Here is an 18209-nt window from a genome sequence, read left to right on the forward strand (position 1 = left end):
TGATTAGAGAGCCGGTACTAGGAGTACTTGTGTTCTGGAATGCTCAGCAATATGGTTTGGGGAATTATTTGTTAGTTTTGGTTTTGATGGTTATTGGTGTGTCTAATGGAAGGAGTAGAGTAAGTTTCTGTTTGGTTATCATTAGAGTTGAGTTTTTATATATTTTCCGAATATGATACCTTAGGTGAGTCTATGTAGGATCTATCTGTTTGATTTGAGTATTGGTAAGGGTGTGTTATAATCTACATGTAATTGAGTTATTAGGGTGTATTGTGTATCTAGTTTATTTTGTTTATTTGTCGAATGTGTTGTGTTTGAGAGTGTGGGAGTTAAAGTGTGAGATAATGGATCTGAATACAGGCTGAGGTATAGGAGTGAAGGATTTTGACATGTGACTAGTGGTAGATAAGCATTGGGAGGCGTGTACTGTGAAAATGAGTTCGGTGGAGACGATTTGTGTTGTAAACAATAAACTCTTAATTAACGGTGATGGACAATACAGAGAGTGAAGGATTTATGTGTGTGGGGTATTGTATTCAGCGGGTTGACTGGTGTGGGTTGGTTGGCCGAATGATGGCGTTTTTTAGGATCCCTTGAATCCCCGTAGGGTATGAAGTGTTGTGGAGTGGTGGGTTCTGGATTATGGATTGCCTCTAGGGATCGGTCGTTATCGCTAATCTAGGATAATGAAAGCATTGGTGGGGGACAATTACTCTTGTTCTATACTATTTAGAAGTTTGTACAATTTTGCATTCGAGTCTGGAATGCAGGGTTCATGAAAGATATGGTATGGTTGCTTTGTTTGGCATTTGATGGGAGCTTCTTATTTTATTTCGATTTATAGTTTAATGGTTGTGTATAACTCACTTGGAAGAGAAGCTATGGTGTTATCGTCCTATTATTCATAAGAAAATGTTTTTACGTTTTTTTTTTGGCATTTAATTATAGAATATATACTACATTTTAGTTTATTGAATATTGTACTAGATATCTTGGTTACCTGCCCAGGTTTGCTGCTGGCAAGAAATAATTTAATGAATATTAACCTTTGTGATTCTAAGTTGTTCTTTTCTCATACTAATATGGGACTGTTTTTAATAATACTTGTGTAGTTAGTTGCAGTGTAACTTATTTTTTTAAGCACCAAATTGGGGAAATACACTGATAAGGATATCCTCCTGTTGTTCACTAGCCACAGAGCTAAGATTTGGATTTGCTACGTAGGGGTGGGTGTATCTAGGCCAAATACATAGCCTTGATAAGAGAAGGGAAAAGCGAAGAGTACTACCTAGAGGTTTTTGGTAAAGGTTGTGTACCCTTATTAATGCATATCAGAACTTGAGTGAAGGATTAGAATGACCTTGGGCTGGTAGTTCTTGGATCAATAACGGTTGGCTAAAAAATTTCTTTTGTGTATTTTATTGCATAGTTTCTTGAGGTTGGGATACAACATACCTGTGATTTTAGGCATATAGTGATATTTAGAATGGGTGGAATGCATTCACGCAGTGTGTGTTGGTGGCTAATTTATTTCCAGGCTACTGATTAACGTCCATGTTTGATTAGGATTTTGCTTATTTGGGTAATTTGAGGGGGAGTTGATACCTTTGTGAGTGTAGCTGCGGTTCTAATGAGAATTTTGTCTCGTGCCGGCTTTGCGTGAGTTAGCTTCGTCTGGGATCAAGTCTCGTGGGGGGCATGGGTGGTGAGAGTAAGTCTGTGTGCCCCCTTGCATTCTCGGCTGCGGTCTCAAGGCGGTAAATAACGATGATAACTTCGGTCGGTGATCATTACCATTATTCGCGGTAGTTGGATAGGAGGTGGATGGTTCCTCGCTATGTCAGCGTACAACTCTAGGGGGTGTAATGGTGGGGGCGTGGGCCCTGGTAAACATAGCAATCGGTTGGTGTATTTCTTTCTTCTGGACACTGTTCGTTGTGCACGGACGAAAGGACAGAAGAGCAAGCCTGGAGACGCACCATTATACGTATCACATGATGGGACATTGGTGGTGTGATAATAGGTGCAGTGGTGGGCAGGCATGATTATTATTTTACACATTTTCTTTGTAGTAAGTGTATGACATGTGTGTGTGCCTATATGACTTGGCCCAGGCAGCAGCATGGCAGTCATGATTGAGGCTTTCGTGGGTCGTCTAGATATATATATAAAGACATGGGTTGATAATGGAGTGGAATAAGTGGATTGTTGATTCTTAGGTGAATTTGTTATCCCCATGGAGAGCAATTAAGAGCTGCATGCTTGTGTAACGTCGGCTTCTGGTGATATCTAGTTAGTATTTTCGCATTTCCCCTGCTAGTTAGACTTTTGGCTGCTTAATACTTGCACTATGGCGAGATAAAGGTTGTTCAGGGCTGTATTCAGAGTTAGGTTAAGAGGTTTGGGCAAGGATTGGGCAAACTTGCAGCGATATGTTTCCTGATTTCTGGTCGGCTCATGAGGGTATCACTACCACTGCAGGCGAGCTATGGGGCCATGTGTTGGGAAGAGGACTTTTAGAGATGCTAAGGCACGGCATGCACATAATCATTTACGAGGTGCTATTTATTTAAGAGAGATGGTGTGGGTGTGTTTGCTAAAAGGACGGAAGTGCTGATGCCAGCAGGTTGGTGCTGTTTTTATAACCTTGGTTGCTAGGAGCGAGCTCAGGCACCGGGGAGTGCTGATATTTTTTTTTTTAATTTTCTTTTTTTTTTTTTTTTTTTTTTTTTTTTATTGGTCTGGTGTTGTGCTTGACTCTCTATTTGTGTTGTTTTTGGTCCTGCTTTGTGGTCCTCAACAGCTCGTCTGCGCCGGTGCCCCTGGCTTCACGTTGTGTTGTGGTGGTGAGATGAGATGGGATACCGGTGTTTATTGTTTAGTGAGTAAACAGGCTTTAGGATACTTTTCCGTATTTCCAGGTTGTATGTTTATTTTTTTTTTTTTTATCTTTCTTTTAAGGCCAGCGACTGGCTAATCACTTGTTCACAGTGTGAATGATGATTAACGGAGTGTAAGTAGTATAAGTACTGGAAATGCATCCCGTCTTTCTCTGCTGAGTGTATTTGATTCTTTGAAGGATGTTGTCTTGATATTGGTCGGGGTCTTTTTTTGTTTTTATGTAATGGTCTCTCTCTTATTTTTGTAGCCTTGAGGTCAATTCAATAATCAATGGTCGGCCGGATTAGGGTTTTTTTTTGGGTGACTAATTGTTTAGTGGTGTTAAGTATTTACGGGCTTCGTGATGTTGTCGTACAGGGTGCATATAACGGACGTGTGGACTAAATATGGTGCATTTTTCGGAAGACGGCAAGTGTAGTGCTCTGTCCAGCTCATAGTGGTTTATGCAAAGTCAGTTTGGCATTGTTAGGTGATTATATGTATGGTTTGTTGTATATTCTGGCATGTCGATCGTTGACATGTATTAAGCTGTGGAAATCTATTTGGCCCGGTGTCTTGGGATTCTCGGAAGGTTTATGTTTGTGTTGTTTTTTTTAGTTTTTTGTTTGTTACATTTAGTATTTTTGATTCGTGACACGGATAATTGGACACTATTACGACGTGTTGATCTTAAGATAGTTGGTATTTTTTTTTTATTTTTGTGTTGTATTCTGTTAATTTTTTTTTTCTTTTTTTTGTTTATTTCTCTTTTTGTTATTTTGAGATATCAAGCCTTCTCATGTGGTGCGTGTGCTTCGCGTGATTTCTGTTCTAGTTGTTGAATTATAGTTTATGATGGGTGCTATAACACATTGCTTTTTTTGGTTAGGATGATTATTGTTCTGCTGTCGTCAGGTTTCCGTGCAAATCATTATTCCTTAGTGTACTCTTCTGGTAGCAAATAGCGTACTTACATGGGTGTGGTCGTTGATTTTTGGTTGTCGGTGCCGGTGACTTAGTTTAGGTCTGAAGGTTGCGAGCTGGCATTATGGCGTTGTTAATTTAGGTCACTCTTTTAGCAAGTGGCAGCACATACATAGTTTGTTGGCTAGGGTGGGTCGTGAGTTAGTGTTGTATATTTCAAGAAATTATATTACTCAACCTACAAGGGTGTGAGCCGGATCGGGGCGTTGTATTATTCAAATCTGCTTTGAAGTATGCATCATTTGAAGGCGCTGGGTTTATGCCTACTGTATTTTAGCTTATTGTATGGGTTATGCCGTCATTTTGTGTGCCTCGTTTTTTCTCTTACGCTTCTTGCTATTGTGTTTGCAAAAGTGAGCTTCTGAGTATTGTCGCCTGTCCGTAAACGTGCACTTCCGACGGTGAGGTATGCTGGGATACAGAAAATGCAGCTCAGTCAAGAACTATACTGCTCGGCAAAGCTTAAGATAGGGAACTACCTATCACTATTTCGTCCAGCCCGATGCATGTCCTGAAAATCTTGGTTCTTAGTTTTTCAGGAAGAAATATGCTGCATTTGAGGGCCATCCACGTGATGATTTTTATTATTTGTTGGATTGTATTTGTTGTGCATACCTAGTTCTTCTTTGTATTTGATTGTCTCCAGTTAAAGAGTTGGTTGGGGATCAATGATACTTCCGCATTCTTTGTTGCTGAGTTGCAATAAAGGGGGCAAAATGAAGGCTTTTGGTTGGCCTCTTGTCCGAAACCCAGTTATAGGTTCGTCGCGAGCCGTGTGCGTACATTTGGTGGTCGGAGCCTGCTTTGATGTTTTGTGATGTTTGGATTATTATATTTTTTCATTTCTTTTTCAGTTTCATTTGTTGTACACGGACCCGGGGACTGCGGCAAGCGCGGCGTGTGTAACTTGCGTAGCAGTTGGCGTTTCTAGGGGTTCTTTCGTGGTGCCCACATGCCCCGTGATAGTTGCAGCTTAGTGTGTGGCTTGGTGATAGTGGCGGTGACGTCCTGTGGTTTCAATTTTGGATTAAACATGGGGGTGCCCAGGGGGCGTAATTGGGCATCGGTTACCAAGAGGGTGAGAATACTTAGTGTCTAATGACGGGAGGTGACCTGTCAGCTCTTCTCTAGGTGGATGTTGAATCTAGGCGTGCTCAGTCGTAATTTAGCAATCCGGGTCTGGTGACGAAGACATAAGATGGCTCTTTAGCAGTTCATGGTATCTGACCTTGTAGCTGGGAGATGGGAAGGTATGTCCACAAAAAATTAAACTTTTTGGTTTAAAACCTTGGTGCTGGTTGTAGTGCTAAGAGTGGGGCTATTTACGGGTAACTTAAAACCAGCGTTTTATTGGGGTAGAAGAAAGCGTCCAGATGTTATGCAACCAGAATGAGATAATCTCTGTTCTTATTCCTGCGGTGCCCTGAGAGGCTCAATGGTCTCTTTTTTTTTTCGGTGGGCAGGTAGGATGGCTACATGGTCTGCCCTTTGTTCTTAATGGTGGGCTCTAGCCCTCCTTACTCGTGGCTACGGCGAAAAATGCTCTTCTTCCCACTTATCCCTACGCCTAACTGCGATCCGTGTTTGGGGTATATGTTCTGGGTGCTATTCGGTCTTTTTTATGCTTCGGCCATCACACCATCATCACTAGCTTTGATTTTCACCATATTCTCTTCTTTTTTTACTATCTGTTGTTCAATCATGTGTTGGTTTCGTTTGTTTTTCAGTATCGTTCACCTTCTTTCAGTTCCTGACATCTTATGTGATACCTTGGCCTTGCTCCTTACTTCTCCTATTCCAGTCATCGGTGTCTGTCCCAAACTCACCTTTCAACTCTATCGATACAAAAACTGGCTAGATCATCCTACTTTCAGTTTCACCCTCTTCTCTCCAGGTTGCTCATAGCTAACACTGGGAATTTCATCCTAATCGTGGACAGAAGGCTATTCTCAACTTCATGCAGCATCCGCCCATCCTCCCCTTGCTGCTCTCTAGCACCAGATTCTGATACTCGGCCGCTCTCTCACTCAAAGAGTTCTGCAGGCAAAAGGAACAACAATACAGGATTGCTCCTTGAACCAGCAACAAAAACTCACTTAAATAAATCTAACTTTTTACCTTTCTAACGATTTCACTATTTGTTTACCTTCAGATACATGCCACAACCGTCTCAATGATACTTCTGTTACCAAATAGCAATTACCACTGTCCTATACGCATCAAAGCAGTTTGTCCCATTCCCTTCAAAACCCACGTATCAAACAGTACAATTTTTCAGTTTCCACAAACTAAAATTCCACAATCTTCCACAAACTAAACAATTACCCTTCAGGTATTGAAAGGCTGCAATGAGGTCACCCCGCAACCTTCTCTTCTCCAGGCTGAACAAACCAACTCCCTCAGCCTGATCCTCAATAGGGGAGGGCTGCTCCAGCCCCCTGATCATTACGTGTCCCCTCTTGGACCTTTCCCAAAATCTCATGTCGGGGACTTAGAGGGGCTCCACACCTAAAAAGGTACATACTAGACACCTTCACATACGAGCGGAAGCTTAGGTGAGATGACAATCATCCTCACGATTCCCTGCTGACCAACCCCCAGCGCCGGGGAGCTCAGGATGCCCAGGGCTGGCCAGGCGGCAGAGCGCACTGCGAGGCTCAGGTGTTAAGTGGCGCAGCGAGCAGACCCCCAGGGCGGCGCGTGCCAAGCGGAGTCTAAACAAGGTAAGGACAACAGCCGCCCAGCCTGGACAGTGGCCGTGGCTCAGCCCGTAAGGAGCAAAACCGGGCCACTTGACGTGGGAGGAACCTTGAAGGGGAACCTTGAGGCCTCCAGCGCGAGCCAGCCGGGCAAGGCCCGCGGGAATGGCAGCCCGTCTAGCCACCGCTATCGACGCACCACGTCAGCGGCGGGTATGCAGCAACGGGCGAGGAAGGCACGCCAGGGGCCCGAAGCAGCGGCTATTGAATTAAAGATGGTTATTAAGCATATTTTATCTTATAGGCCCAAGATCAGTGACCCGTGTGAGTTACTAGCCGCGCTATTTGTTTTTTTTTCTTGGACCTCTGCCTTTTCCACTATTCGGGACATTTGGTGTAGCCATTGTACCTACACCTCTGTGGCTTGTCGGTTTGTGTTTTCCGGTTGAATTCCAAGGTGGTTTTTTATTGTCCATTGGATTGGGGCTTTGTGTCGGCCATCCTCAGCCAATTTTTTCGCCACTTGTCCTCTTGCGATGTTAGGGGTTGAGAGATTTTGCGAGCGGGTTTGGTTATTTTTGGTGTTTCGTTTTTTTTTTTTTTGAGACCCATGTTGTTTCATATATGCTGGTAGGTTCCTATGATTGTGCTGTTTTCGAGCTCAGTCGGATCGGATCTAGATATGGCACCGTTCCCTTGTTGTTTGATTTCCACCTTAAAACTATCTGGTTATTACGTAACGGAAGAGTTGTTATATGTGTCTCTTCAGATTAGTTGTAGTTGTGGATTTTTTTTTTAGTGACTCTGCGGTGACCTCGGCGGTACAGCATTTTGTGGCGTGGCGGCGTCTGTGACATTTTGTGGTGTATTGTCGCAGGTTGTGTCGGGAGTATGTTCTTGTCTTTTGCTGGTGAATTTGTGGAGTTGCTTTTGTGATATTCTCATTTAAGGCTGTAGGTTGGTATTTTGGCCTTTGTTTTTTAGGAGCGTGGATGATTGTCCCAGGCGACAAGTCTAGTGGAGATCGCAGCCGCGTGGTTTAGGGACCGGTGTGTGGGCTTGCCGGTTCTTACTTCGCTGTTTCTTGAGTTGTAGTTTGGGGAATGTGACTGTTGACCAGCAGCTTGCATAGCTGACGTCTATCAATGGCGTGCTTTCTAGCATTTGTGTGAGTTTCCTAGGCTTTTTCTGCATGCCATGGCTTGTTTCAGCGCAGTTTTCTCGTTTTGATGAGTGCGTGCCTTCTTTTTTTAAGTTGTAATTTTTTTTTTGTTTTAGGAACGATGAGTGCTAGTTTTTGGGTCATTCTTTTTTGCGTGCAGTTAGCAATTTTTTCCTCATATGTACTTTCCGTGCGTTGCCAGTTTTTGTGTCACTTGGTTTTTGTTATTCCCACTTCTTGCCTATCAGTTTCCTCTCAGCTTCAAGGTAAGCTCTTCTTAGGCCATTTTAGTTGTCTCAGTGGGGCTTCCCTCTAATGGCAGCGGCATATGCTTGAGAATTTATTTATTTTCGTTATTAATGCAGTCCTATTGTGGAATCGGCTGTTCTTTTTCTCTCTTTTTTAAGTTGGGATCTTCGTTTTTGCGTAGCTCAGCGCTAGAGCTATTTAAGTGTCTTTGCTTTATTAGGCATAGTATTTACCAGAGTGCAAATTTTTTTTATGTGACCTTGCCAGAGTGCACAGCTTGTTTTTTCCTTCTATTTTAGGTTTGTCTCCTTTTTTTGCTTTATGGAGGGGGTCATGGAGTGGCTCCCATCCAGCGGTTGCAGCGTCAAGTTGCCATATGCGGGCAAAACCAGGCGGACCTCTTCCCTCCTTCTTTGTCGGTACACGCTCAGTTTTGATCTGGCAGTTTTCGATATTCATCTCACTCTAGTATTAAGGGCTCTAGGTCCTTTTTTAGCTGACTCTTGCATAGGTTTGGCTATCGGAGTTTTTAAAAAACGATACAAAAAAATGAGTGTACAAAGGAGACAGTAAAAAAGGTGGTTATATGGACCCGCCAACCAAGTTGTCAATCCCCAAGTGAGCGGTGCCAGGCTCTCTATATAGGTAGATATTGGTGGGCTATCTCCTTAGCAGGCAAGCCGCAAACAAAGCAATTGGTCAGCAGAGCACAAGCCCGCCGCAAGCAGCAACGGGACAGCAAACCCAAAGAAAGATCCTTCTTTATAGTGAGGTTCTAAAAACAACTGGAGTGAAATTCTGACCTTGGGTGCATCACAGAATCACAGAATGACCTGGGTTGGAAGGGACCTCAAGGAATCATGTAGTTCCAAACCCCCCTGCCTGGCAAGGAGCCACCGGAAAGGGATATACAGGCGACCGTGACAGCCATAGCAAGGTCAGGCTTGCCAAGGGGCCCCGGCCAACGCTTTCCGGTTGGGCGTGAACCAAACCATCCCCCAAAAAGGACGCGGGGCCCCCGGCAGGATCCACAAACCTGCCCTGGGGCAGCCCTCGTTGCCAGGACCTAACACTCTGGCGCTAGTGAAGAAGAGCTTCCCCCCTCAACATGTCCAACGAGAAATCTTCCCTCTTTTAACTTAAAACCATTTCCCCATGTCCTGCTATTATCAGCCCTTTCAAAGAGTTTACTCCTATCCTGAGTCTTCTGGTGGGAGGTGAGCGAGCACGTGGGGCTGCATTTGCTGTGCTGGCACGTTGGGGTGGCAGGCTTCTGTCTAAGCTTAGGTCAAAGCTAATATAGAGTCCATTGGACATATAGAGCACTTGTAGTCTTTACCTGAAGAAAATGAGCTGGCTGTACTGACAGCTGAGACCTGTTGAGGTAAGAAGGGCAGTTTCAATTCTTCATTTCATTGTGGATGCCCCGTCCTTGGAGGTGTTCAAGACCAGGTTGGACAGGGCCCTGGGCAACCTGATCTAGTAAATGTGGATGTTTGGTGGCCATGCTAGACAGGGGGGTTGGAACTACATGATCCTTGAGGTGCCTTCCAACTTCTGTGATTCTGTGATTTCAGGTGGCTTCCAGCTCCAGGCAGGCAGCACCATTCTGGGTTATCTTAGTGACTGAAAACTCATCAATTGGAGGTGATGCTTCTCGTGGCAGAGTAAACACCTTTCCTGTGAGATCCCCGGGGAGGGATTTCATTCTGTCAAATTTTCAAACCAAAATAGAAAGCTCCTGTCATTTATTTTGCTGAGACAGAACTAGAAAGGACTCCCCGGGTCACGGAGTCCAGTTCCCTGCTATTGCAGATGCCAAATCGCATAATCCCTATGGCAAATTAATGAATGCTTGTTTTTGAAATGGTGCATGGGGGGAATTATGGGCACACGTCCTATTAAACACTCCAATCTCCGTGTGACCCTGTTGGTGCTGTATGAAACAGCTGCTGAATGGATTGCCTATGACAGTGGGAAGGAACAAAGCCTGGTCTTTTATAGCAGGCTGCTTATAGCTCGGTGTTTTCCCTGTGCTGTTTTATTTACGGTCAGGCTGTACCAGCAAGGACACTGCCAGTAAAAGCATGGGAGAGCCACAGTGTGTTGTCTCCAAACCTCAGGTTCCTCAGCTCCAAACATCTTCTGATTTGGGATTCCTTGAAATCTCCCAGTGGAAACTGAATCTATTGGAAACATGCTGTGTTTTCTGTTCTCACCTGTGGGAACTTTGCCTTCTAGGCTGCTGCTTTATGAATCTTTCTGCCTCTGACCTTGGGAGTTAGTGCAGCAAGGCCGCGAGTTCCATCCCTTTACTAAAGACCATCACAGAAGGTGCCAAGTGCTGTCTTAAGAAAAACAACCTTGGTATTAGCAGCTAAGAAATACCTTGCAGCAAACTTTACTTCTCTGAGAAGAGCGTCTCGAGCATGAACTGCTTTCCTGTTGAACAAGTCATCGATGGAAATCGTTGTTTGAACAGCTGAGAGGCTGATGGACGAGCAGCTTGAGCATACGTGTTTGTCCAGGTCCTGAGATTCTCATTACTGCTGGTTTAATAATGTAATTTCTAACCAGCGGGGCTAATCTTGTGTGCTGAACGCAATAATAGAAGCAGAGAAGACTTATTAGATCAGATTCACAGAATCACAGAATCACAGAATTACCTGGGTTGGAAGGGACCTCAAGGATCATGTAGTTCCAACCCCCCTGCCTAGCAGGGCCACCAAACATACACCTTTACTAGATCAGGTTGCCCAGGGCCCCGTCCAACCTGGCCTTGAACACCTCCAAGGACGGGGCATCCACAACCTCACTGGGCAGCCTGTTCCAGGACCTAACCACTCTTCTAGTAAAGAACTTTCTCCTAACATCCAACCTAAATCTTCCCTCCTTCAACTTAAAACCATTTCCCCTAGTCCTGCTATTATCAGCCCTTCAGGTATTGAAAGGCTGCAATGAGGTCACCCCGCAACCTTCTCTTCTCCAGGCTGAACAAACCCAACTCCCTCAGCCTGTCCTCATAGGGGAGGTGCTCCAGCCCCCTGATCATCTTTGTGGCCCTCCTCTGGACCCTTTCCAAAATCTCCATATCTTTTTTGTACTGAGGGCTCCACACCTGGACACAGTACTCCAGATGGGGCCTCACAAGAGCAGAGTAGAGAGGGACGATCACCTCCCTATCCCTGCTGACCACCCCTCTCCTGACGGAGCCCAGGATCCCATTTGCTTTCCGGGCTGCCAGAGCGCACTGATTCCCTGAAAAGAAAGGATAATAGCCTTCAAGAGAGGACATATCAGATACTTAAAAGCTTATTTACCTAAAATAGCCACTGTACTATCAAACATCTGCACTGTATGCAGACAGATTGTTCTGTTTAGCGGAATCCTGGCCAAATAAAATATCCTCTGCAGTTGACAATTAGAGTTGAGACAGAGTTCAGAGATAAAGGTTGGGAGGGAAGAAAGGAAAATGCTGGCTTGGCTACTGTACCAGTGCTGTGCTAGGAACTGTGCTAATACCTGATGACAGCCAGCATGATATTTACATTGCTGCGTATACCATAAAGACAACTGACAGTGATTAAAAGGGAAGGATCAACCTTCACCAGTAATATTGCTGTGTTTGGAAATGAGATGTTTGAGCCTGCTTTCCATCGTGTTGAATTAACACCGCATAGCTGCAGTGGCCTTTAAATTAGCCAGAGTTGTTGGCACCAAATCAAATAAATATAATTTGTTTCAAAGTGAAGATCTAATTTAGGCATGCTAATAGCATCTTAAGTAAATGTGGCAGGGCGTGCAGGACTTGCGTAACTAACTGGCCCTGGGAGCTCACTGTAGTTGCTGCTATAGGGAAGGGGGTCCCAGAGGGCAGCTCCCCAAGTTACCTGGGCTCCTGGTGTTTGCTGGTAGGGTCTCAGCCCTACAACCCCTCATTGTGTTGGGAGTGTTTCTGTCCATTTCTGGAGGTGGACTTGAGGTTAAAGTCTTCTTGCTTAAAGGTATGGTGGGGATGAGTGCTGGTGTGAATGCAGAGTGATTTGGGTGTTGTAGGGGCTGTGGGAGGTTGGGAGTGCAGGTAACTGAGCAGTGAAATCAAATAGCAAAGCGACTCAGGGATGCTTTTGTCCGACACCTTGCTGTCATGGCCATCCTGTGCCTCATCCTCCATCCCAGTCCTGGGCTGTGTTGTGTTGACAGGCCAGCTGTCTTCCTAGGCCTGTATGCCTTGCCTTAGTTTGGTAAGGATTTCCAACCTGAATGTTAGCCAAGTGCAAGCAATTGGGTATAGGTTTGTATTCTTCCTTTTGAGTTTGAGAACTGCATTAAGCTGCTGGACAACGTCTGATGCTGCAGTGTTGGGTGTTCCTGTATCGATGGATCAGTGGAGGAGAAGCGTGCTTAAACAATGCTGGCAACACAACCTGATCTTCACTGCTTACCATTACCCTCCGTGGTACACAGAGCATTGGTTGTCTTCAGAAAGACATTGTCTTACATGGACAGAAAGCTCGGAACACAGTGCTTGTTTTCCAGTGGTACTGTCAACAGCAGGAGCTCGCGATGGTGAATTACTCACTGTCAGCAAGTTCACATGCAGTTCAGATATTTTGGTTGTGTTTCTTATAGCTGAGCTTGTGAAATCTGCTTCTCATTTTCTGAAGTCCTTTGGACGTGCTGGACTGGCATTGGACTATCAGTGGTCATCTGGAAGCTGCAGGTACCCACATGAAGTGATTAAGGGAAGGTTCTCTTGGAGGACATCTCATATGAGTATTAAAGAGAAATCCCTTGTGTGAGTATTGTTTGAAATAAATGGCCTTGCAGCTTGCACGGCATTGCAAACTACCTGAACTCTGGCTAAAATGACCAGAAGTCATTACACAAGAGATGTGCCTTAAATGGGAGATGCAATTTAAATGAAACAAACCATTTCTTACAAGTAATAACTCTGCTTTGTCCCGTTCCTTTTGCCATTTTTTTGTTCATTAAAATGTCTAGACTGTAATTGTGAGACACGCTGGTGCAAAGTAGAATTATTTGTACTTAAGCCTTAATTCTGTACCCACACGCATTGCCTCCCAGTTATCACCTGCTCTCAATTTGTGTTGCCCAGCACACGCCCTGTGCCTTAATGTCTGTGCAGTCACCTTTGACTTGAACCTGGCTAAATATTTGCAGCAGTTGGCTGTGCTCAAAACGAGACCAGAAAAGGAACAACTGTGCTGTGCTCAGTGATGTGAGTTATGCCACAGCTGAAGGGGAGGGAGCTGTGACTTTTTGACCACATGGAAACGCGAACTTATGGAATCGCTTTTCATAAGAAGGACTTCTCGACCTCATTTTAAAGCTCTTTCATGAGAAATATTGAAGGTAGCTGTGCTGGGATGCATGCAATCAGTGAAGGCTGCTGTTTGTTCTACACACATTAATATTGGCATCCTCACAACTTCAGCAAATTAAATTAAAAAAACACCCACCAAACCAGAAACAGACTTATGCTTCTTTGTTATAATAATTTATTTCCTCCTTTCAGTGCATTAACTATTTCTTTCCTTTTTTTGTTTGCCCTTTTTGTTGCCTCCATCAGGATTTTAAATAGGGGATTGCCATTGAGTGCTGTGATGGTGCTGTCCTTCAGCTGATGGAGAGGGAAATATAAGTGGCAGTGCTAGAATATATCTGTGTCCCATTGTGCACTCCCTTTGGTTTTATTAGTGCTATTTATCATTGTCAATGTGAATTAGATCATCCATCTTTTTTCTAGTAGGGATTTGATGCCTAATGGGGAGGTGGCTTGAAGAACTGTGGCCCCTTTCAAGGTTCATTTGTGCAACATTGCTTCTCATGGCTTTGTGTCAGGAAGATCTTGGACATCCAGTGGACTCTTGTAAAGTCCTGACTGGGGATTAAGGAGTATTCCCACCCCATATCAAGCTGACAGCAAATTTGGAAGCAGACTTTATTGCCATCATCTTAGAAGAGTGTCATTCTTGGAGAGAGGACTAATAACTTCAAGTAAGGTGGGAAAACCACAGGCAGAGCTTTGTACATGGACCCAAAAATGCATGACCAGTTTGCATCTGAAATGTACGATCAGTCTGAATTTGCAGTCTGGTGTTTAATGCGATCTGTATCTGCCCTGTGTTCTTGAAGGATGCTTAAGAAATCTCATTCCCAGTCCTGCAGCTTCTTGTTTTATTGCTGTATTGTCCTTGGAACAAGTAACCACAGAGCAGAGTTCCTACAGAGATTTGGCGTGAGGCTGTGAAAGAGCTGAAACATCCCAAAATGTGGTTGTTGTTCCTGGGCCTGTGCTGGCAGATGTGAATCTTATGTCTTAGTGTTATATAGCAATAAAATGTCCCCAGCTTTGGGCATCCTGTCTGATCTGGAGTGAGGAGCGCTGATGTCAGACCTTGAGACTTCACTGTGGCTTCACCAGGCTTCTATTCTGGAAGTGCTTTTCAGAGTATATATGGTTGCATTACTTATGTGCTTTTGCAAATGGAAAGAGGAGCATAGGCTCATGGTGATCATACCAGAGACATTCTGGGAACGTGGAGACACAAGGAGTGGTGATTGCCTTGTGATAAGGTAGGGATACCTTGAGTCTAGAAGCTGTTGGTCCTGAGCTCTCTTGTAGCGAAGAGTTCTGTGTGCATTGCTCGTGAGAGGAAAACCTGGGGGCACAATTAAAACAGTGCCTGTGTCACGAGCAGCTTGCTGGCACCACACTCCAGCTGGCGGAGGATGGATTCCAGCTCTTGCTTATAAATAGAGAGCTTGTACGTGTGCCAGGGAATGGCAAAAGGGGAGGGCAGGGTTATGCAGAGGTGTTGGGCTGAGCCTGATCTTGTGTACAAGGAGGCTTGGGAACAAGGCTTGTGGCAGAGCCTTAAGTGAGAAGATAAGGAGTAATGTTATCGGCTTTCGCTGTGTAGTGGGAAGCTGCAAAGGAAAGTATTATTGAGGTGCCCAGTGAATGTACAAGATGCAAAGCTGGGAAGTCTGATTAGGTAGAAGGACAAAAAGCTTTGGTATGGGTTGTCAGAGATGGAAACAGCCAGAGACCGTGTAGTGTCTATTGTTGGAGATGTTCTGAACCAGGCTGAATTTGCTGCTGAGGAACCTGGTTTAACCTGAAGTCCAGTTCTGTTTCCAGCAGAGCTGTAAATTGGAGACCTCCAGGGGCTGCTTGCCTGGAGAGATGGTGGATTCCCCATCCAAGGTTGGGCTGAAAGGGAGTCTGAACAACTTGTTCTAGTTGTAGGTGTCCCTATTCGTTGTAGGGAAGTTGGACTAGATGACCTATAAAGATCCCTTCCAAATCAAACAACTCAATGATCCCTTCCCATAGTTTTCCCTTATGTTAAGTACTGTTTGTGTGTTCAAGTGTTGGGAGGCTGAATGAAGGGGAGAAAAGGGAATTTTCTGCTGATAAATGTAACTATCACTCATATGACCCTGGAAGAATGTTTCCTCTATGGGAAGGAATTGATACCACGTTAAGACTGAATATTGATGCTCCGAGGAAGATACCTCCTGCTGGTTGAGGCAGCTGTGTAAGCAGCTGAGTTTACCTTAAAGGGAAGATTTCCCATCTCCTGGAGTGTGGCATCCAGTTTGTAACAGTGGGATGGATTGGATAACGCTGTTGAGTGAGCGCTCAGTGTGGCTGATTGAAATCCCTCTCGCACATGGTGGGGGGAAATACTGCTCAACAGCCAGGATTTGATGTTTGTCTTGTGATCATTTGGCACGAGTGTTCCCATTGCTTAAGCCACTGTCTTTGCCAAAAGCATCTCTGGCTTCAATTTCACTCCTCTGGGAGGAAGCATCAGTGCAATTCATACCAGTCTTCCTGGAAGAGCCACGATGTCCTTATGAGGCTGCAAAGATGACATTTTAGTTCAGTTACCTTTGGAAACAAAGCGTGTGCAAACAGCTGTGTGCAAGTCACTCTTGTTCCTCCTTAAAATTGCTTTGAAATCATTGGTTTCCATCAGCTTTGACAGAGGTCTCTAAGGTGTGAGTTACTACATATGTTTTCTTGTAAAAGCAAATGAAAGAGTGTCATGTAAGTGAAGTGACTGCAGAAGAAATAATGTCCAACCTGCATTGGAAGGTGGAGGTGGGCTTGCATGGCCCCATACAGGTTGGGGTGGGAGCTCTGGATGCTGAGGGCAGTCACCTGGGGAGCATTGGTCCAAAGGAGGTTACCCAGGGAGATCAGCCTCGTTGATGGAGCTCCTGGGGAGGTTTGGGTTGTTCTGATTGTTTCAGAAGTTGGATTTAGTTCAGAAAGAACCATATAAAAACATGAAAGCAGCAAAGGTTTGAAAGGGTCTGTCTTTAAGCAGTGTTTCCTAAAGCAGGTTGTGACCCTCTTAGAGAAGAATTTGGCAGCTGTTATCTGAAGGGCTGGAACTGAAGCTGAGATCCTATGGAGGTGAAAGCAGGGGGCTATTAAACAGGCCCTAACACCCACTCAAGGTCTCATTCCTTTCTCTCCTTTTTTTTCCTGCAGTCATAACCAGAATGACCTCCTGCTTTTCAGGAACAGAGCAGCGAGCATTTGGCTGTGCCCAGTTCTCATTGTTTCTCTAAGCCGTCACGCTGGAAGAGATTAACTAGGAAGCAAGTTTTTCTCCGAAAGCCCATCTTGGGGGTAGCAAAGGGAAGAGCCTTGGCACTGACCTTGGTCATAGTGCCTCGGGGAGGGCAGCATGACCTGAGCATGGAAACATTAACCTGGGGCCCAGCATTTGGCTCTGATGGCAGCAAGGAGAGTTGTTTTGTCAGAGCTGGGCCACCCCAGTGCACACTACCCTGATGCTCTTTACCATACAGGTTCATTTTCAGCAGCGGGGAGGGTCGCTTCTCCCACTTTTCCCCCCCTGTATTTGTCACCTGCTCCTAAACTTTGTGTGGCTGTAAGTCCTGAAGAGTAGCTGTGTTGCTATGTTGTCTGTGCTCTAAAAGAAGCATGGAAACCTCTCTTTGTTCAGTTCCAGGAGCGCGACACGCTGCTGCAGCTACCAAAGAGCAGCTTGCTTGTGGCACATTGAGCTGCAGCTTGGTTTAATCCTTGCTTGATACGCTTTTGAGATTGCATTGTTTCTCTATAATTAAGTGCTACAGCCGAGCTGAAAGAAATGACGAATGAGTGGGGAGAGCAGGTGGTTATCGAACCAAGAGGAGGGAGCAGCAGGGAATTGATGGGGAGGAGCCTCGAGTTGAGACGGTTCCCTGCCATGTGCCCAGAAGGATTTAGGTTTGGATTTCATTACTGTTCAGATAATGCCATACGCCCATAGGGGATGAGTCCTCGGAGGCTGGGCCTTGTCCAAGCACTTAGTGAGAAGCAGTTTTTGCCCCGAAGTTCTAGCAGGCCTGGATGAGAGGAAAGAGCTGTAGCGTGGTCCTGTTTCTAATTATTCTGCATTCATTGTTTCTAGTAGTAACATCTTCAAAAATAAAGAAATGAGAACACAGAGCCACTCTTTGTATAGCTATTTCTATGAAGCCCTGGACTTCAAGTCTCCTCTCATGAAAGATTTCATCTATAGCAGCGATTGGATCTCCTGTAGTGGTGTCACGTCTGGATTGTAAGTAGCATCTTTGCTGGGCAGGCAGGGTTTGAGCAGCACAGAAATGCTGGTGTGCCTCATTGTGGAGCTGTGAGTGAGATCCAGAAGGGCTTCGAGTCAGATGCTGCTGCATTGATGATGACTGTATGGGTAGCTCTAGGGCCAAGTTTACAGTGGAAATCTGATGAAGTTGAGAAGGTTTGTATTACAGGACAGTCTTCTGAGGTGCATGGTATGATACTAAGATGCAATTACACAACATCCAGCTTATGTTTTCACTTCTTTTCCCCCCTCAAAGCAGCAGAAAACCGACAGGAGCAGATTAGGGATGGAGGGGGTAGGTCTGTGCCACCCAGAGCTCCCAGGGGGTGCTGATGTCAGAGCTGTGGCTGCTGCTTTCATTTTGGAGTCCTCTGTGCACTGCCTGCCAGTCAGAGCCACTGTGGTCTGTGGTTGTTTTTTGTTTTATAGCATTTTCATAGAATATTGGCAATAGGAAATTCCTGAGCTCTTTCTCATTTATCCCACTGCTTTTCTTGTTCTGGAACTGATTCCAGTGAAGTATGCAAATGTGATAAATGAAGATTGGGGTAGAAAGCAAAGCAACAAGGTGTCCTATTGCTTAGACGCAAATATCGC

General features: G+C 44.9%; 1 protein-coding gene across 1 annotated transcript in view; it reads left to right on the plus strand.

Moving 5' to 3' along the window:
- OXSR1 (oxidative stress responsive kinase 1) overlaps positions 1–18209 on the plus strand; it is a 79014-nt gene that overhangs the window by 3866 nt on the left and 56939 nt on the right. The window lies entirely within an intron of this gene.

The sequence above is a fragment of the Coturnix japonica genome, chromosome 2, assembly GCF_001577835.2.
Source record: "Coturnix japonica isolate 7356 chromosome 2, Coturnix japonica 2.1, whole genome shotgun sequence".
Lineage (NCBI taxonomy): Eukaryota > Metazoa > Chordata > Aves > Galliformes > Phasianidae > Coturnix > Coturnix japonica.